Below are 4495 nucleotides of genomic sequence, written 5' to 3' on the forward strand. Positions count from 1 at the left end.
GCTCTTCTTGACGATAGAGGGGACCCAACCGATAGAGGAGGCCCAACCGATAGAGGAGGCCCAACCGATAGAGGAGGTCCAACTGATAGAGGAGGTCCAACCGATAGAGGAGGTCCAACTGATAGAGGAGGTCCAACTGATAGAGGAGGTCCAACTGATAGAGGAGACTGAACTGATAGAGGAGGTCCAACTGATAGAAGAGAAGAGCCGGGTGAAGCTTGTCAAGTGTTCAGAAGCTGATCCGAGTCACACCGTAATCACAACTCCATATGGTAATAATTTTCTAAAGGTAAATCTGGCAGACGCACTCAGGACTGTTGGCTTTAACCAGAGCTGAGTCCTGCCACTGCGATCTCTGTTCATTTCACACTCTGAGCTTCAATCTGCTATCCCTTTCCGAGTCCAGGACTCTTCACCTCTCCTATTCCCTTTGGGCCCTGATGAAGGAGGCCCCTCAGAATCCTCAAAACGTGTTGGATGGAAATAAACAAGATTGGACTTTAATTTCTGGTGTTCTGGATCTCATGACACGTCCATTTAAGGCTGCTCTGCTCAGCTCTTCTCGGCTCAGCTCTTCTCGGCTCTGCTCTTCTCGGCTCAGCTCTTCTCTGCTCTTCTTGGCTCAGCTCTTCTTGGCTCCTCTCTGCTCTTCTTGGCTCCTCTCTGCTCTTCTTGGCTCCTCTCTGCTCTTCTTGGCTCCTCTCTGCTCTTCTTGGCTCCTCTCTGCTCTTCTTGGCTCCTCTCTGCTCTTCTTGGCTCCTCTCTGCTCTTCTTGGCTCCTCTCTGCTCTTCTTGGCTCCTCTCTGCTCTTCTTGGCTCCTCTCTGCTCTTCTTGGCTCCTCTCTGCTCTTCTTGGCTCCTCTCTGCTCTTCTTGGCTCCTCTCTGCTCTTCTTGGCTCCTCTCTGCTCTTCTTGGCTCCTCTCTGCTCTTCTTGGCTCCTCTCTGCTCTTCTTGGCTCCTCTCTGCTCTTCTTGGCTCCTCTCTGCTCTTCTTGGCTCCTCTCTGCTCTTCTTGGCTCCTCTCTGCTCTTCTTGGCTCCTCTCTGCTCTTCTTGGCTCCTCTCTGCTCTTCTTGGCTCCTCTCTGCTCTTCTTGGCTCCTCTCTGCTCTTCTTGGCTCCTCTCTGCTCTTCTTGGCTCCTCTCTGCTCTTCTTGGCTCCTCTCTGCTCTTCTTGGCTCCTCTCTGCTCTTCTTGGCTCCTCTCTGCTCTTCTTGGCTCCTCTCTGCTCTTCTTGGCTCCTCTCTGCTCTTCTTGGCTCCTCTCTGCTCTTCTTGGCTCCTCTCTGCTCAGCTCTTCTTGGCTCTTCTATGTTTGGCTACTCTCTTCTCTTCTTGGCTCCTCTCGGCTCAGCTCTTCTTGGCTCTTCCCTCCTCTTCTTGGCTCCTCTCTGCTCTTATTGGCTCCTCTCTGCTCAGCTCTTCTTGGCTCCTCTAAGCTCTTCTTGGCTCTTCTCTGATCAGCTCTTCTTGGCTCTTCTCTGCTCAGCTCTTCTTGTCTCCTCTCTGCTCTTCTTGGCTCCTCTCTGCTCAGCTCTTCTTGGCTCCTCCCTCCTCTTCTTGGCTCCTCTCTGCTCTTTTTGGCTCCTCTCTGCTCAGCTCTTCTTGGCTCCTCTCTGCTCTTCTTGGCTCCTCTCTGCTCTTCTTGGCTCCTCTCTGCTCTGCTCTTCTTGGCTCCTCTCTGCTCTTCTTGGCTCCTCTCAGCTCTTCTTGGCTCCTCTCTGCTCTTCTTGGCTCTTCTCTGCTCTGCTCTTCTTGGCTCTTCTCTGCTCAGCTCTTCTTGGCTCTTCTCTGCTCTTCGTGGCTCCTCTCTGCTCAGCTCTTCTTGGCTCTTCCCTGCTCAGCTCTTCTTGGCTCCTCTCTGCTCAGCTCTTCTTTGCTCCTCTCTGCTCAGCTCTTCTTGGCTCCTCTCTGCTCAGCTCTTCTTGGCTCCTCTCTGCTCTTCTTGGCTTTTCTCTGCTCAGCTTTTCTTGGCTCCTCCCTGCTCTTCTTGGCTCCTCTCTGCTCTTCTTGGTTCCTCTCTGCTCTTCTTGGCTCCTCTCATCTCAGCTCTTCTTGGCTCCTCTCTGCTCTTCTTGGCAATTCTCTTCTTGGCTCCTCTCTGCTCTTCTTGGCTCTTCTCTTCTTGGCTCCTCTCTGCTCAGCTCTTCTTGGCTCCTCCCTCCTCTTCTTGGCTCCTCTCTGCTCTTCTTGGCTCTTCTCTTCTTGGCTCCTCTCTGCTCTTCTTGGCTCTTCTCTTCTTGGCTCCTCTCTGCTCTTCTTGGCTCTTCTCTTCTTGGCTCCTCTCTGCTCTTCTTGGCTCTTCTCTTCTTGGCTCCTCTCTGCTCTTCTTGGCTCTTCTCTTCTTGGCTCCTCTCTGCTCTTCTTGGCTCTTCTCTTCTTGGCTCCTCTCTGCTCTTCTTGGCTCTTCTCTTCTTGGCTCCTCTCTGCTCTTCTTGGCTCTTCTCTTCTTGGCTCCTCTCTGCTCTTCTTGGCTCTTCTCTTCTTGGCTCCTCTCTGCTCTTCTTGGCTCTTCTCTTCTTGGCTCCTCTCTGCTCTTCTTGGCTCTTCTCTTCTTGGCTCCTCTCTGCTCAGCTCTTCTTGGGTCCTCCCTCCTCTTCTTGGCTCCTCTCTGCTTTTTTTGGCTCCTCTCTACTCAGCTCTTCTTGGCTCCTCTAAGCTCTTCTTGGATCTTCTCTGCTCAGCTCTTCTTGGCTCCTCTCTGCTCAGCTCTTCTTGGCTCCTCTCTGCTCTTCTTGGCTCCTCTCTGCTCTTCTTGGCTCCTCTCTGCTCTTCGTGGCTCCTCTCTGCTCAGCTCTTCTTGGCTCCTCTCTGCTCTTCTTGGCTCTTCTCTGCTCAGCTCTTCTTGGCTCTTCTCTGCTCAGCTCTTCTTGGCTCCTCTCTGCTCTTCGTGGCTCCTCTCTGCTCAGCTCTTCTTGGCTCCTCTCAGCTCTTCTTGGCTCCTCTCTGCTCTTCTTGGCTCTTCTCTGCTCTGCTCTTCTTGGCTCTTCTCTGCTCAGCTCTTCTTGGCTCTTCTCTGCTCAGCTCTTCTTGGCTCCTCTCTGCTCTTCGTGGCTCCTCTCTGCTCAGCTCTTCTTGGCTCTTCCCTGCTCAGCTCTTCTTGGCTCCTCTCTGCTCAGCTCTTCTTTGCTCCTCTCTGCTCAGCTCTTCTTGGCTCTTCTCTGCTCAGCTCTTCTTGGCTCCTCTCTGCTCTTCGTGGCTCCTCTCTGCTCTTCGTGGCTCCTCTCTGCTCTTCTTGGCTCCTCTCTGCTCTTCTTGGCTCCTCTCTGCTCTTCGTGGCTCCTCTCTGCTCTTCGTGGCTCCTCTCTGCTCTTCTTGGCTCCTCTCGGCTCTTCTTGGCTCCTCTCTGCTCATCTCGGCCTCAGTCAGGGTCATGCAAGATCTCGTCTTGTGCACATCTCCCATTTTTGTCACAATTGACTATCTGGGATTCACCCAACTATCATAATCCCTTTCACACATCTGGAGTGTCTCTGGACTCTTCCCGCACCTTTCCTGCCCCCCCTCCCCCATTGTTGCAGTTTGGGGTGGTGCAGTTCCCCGCATGTGGTGGTTCTCTCCGGGGAGATTTGGGCATTTCTTGTGAGGGGTCATTGTGTTCTTCCTTCGCTCACATGGGCCTCCCGGGAAGTTGGGTGGTTGGAGTGCGTCATGTGTCCGGTGACTCAGTCCGGTCTCTGTGCGTCTGCCGGGGAGAACACTTTAACCCTTCAGGTGCCGGAACATTCCAACAATGCCCCATTCTCCTCTTCTATCTGCCCCCGGGGGTGACCTGATTGTGAATACCGAGGACCGCACCAACAGCAGGCATGTGACCGCCATGTCCCCCAAGAGGCAACAGTCCCCGCCACATGTGAGCGATGGGATGCCCTTCCCCCGTGGAGGCATTAATATAAAGGATCCGATCTTCTCAAATGTCACATACAGTATATGATTGCTGCACAGGCAACCATGGCAACAGTACCTAGTTTGACATCTTCCTATCACAACACTGAGGCTGATCATGTGGTTATAGTAAAGGAAGAAGCAGACACTTGGCACTCATCGAGTGTCCCGCGGGGAATGTATTTTATTATTGGGTGCTGCGGACATGACTCTGCGTCATCCTCCCCGTCCCCGTCCTCGTACAATAGGTGTGAGATTCAGGTCTGTGCTTGTCCTACCTCTGCCTGGCGGGGTGACCCCATCCGGAGTGCAGGAAGAGCGCCACCTGGTGGTGAACCGAGAGGACTGCAGAGCGATTCCTGCAAACTTCCATCCATTCCACTCACATATACACTATATTGCGAAAGTATTGGCCCCCCCCAAAAAGCAGAACAATGAGGAAATGTTGGAGTGAACCATTCTGTGATCTCCGGTGGGGGTGGGCTGGATCTCTGCTGCGGGGCTCGCTGTGATAGAAGAGAAGCCCCGATGTCTTTGTCCTCAGTGGTCCTATACCCAGGGGCCCCTGTATAGTCAGTGAGGAGAGGTGTGGGGGACCCAGGAAGCTCTGCCT

Source organism: Nanorana parkeri, unplaced genomic scaffold (assembly GCF_000935625.1).
Source record: "Nanorana parkeri isolate BGI_ZX_2015 unplaced genomic scaffold, ASM93562v1 scaffold3428, whole genome shotgun sequence".
Lineage (NCBI taxonomy): Eukaryota > Metazoa > Chordata > Amphibia > Anura > Dicroglossidae > Nanorana > Nanorana parkeri.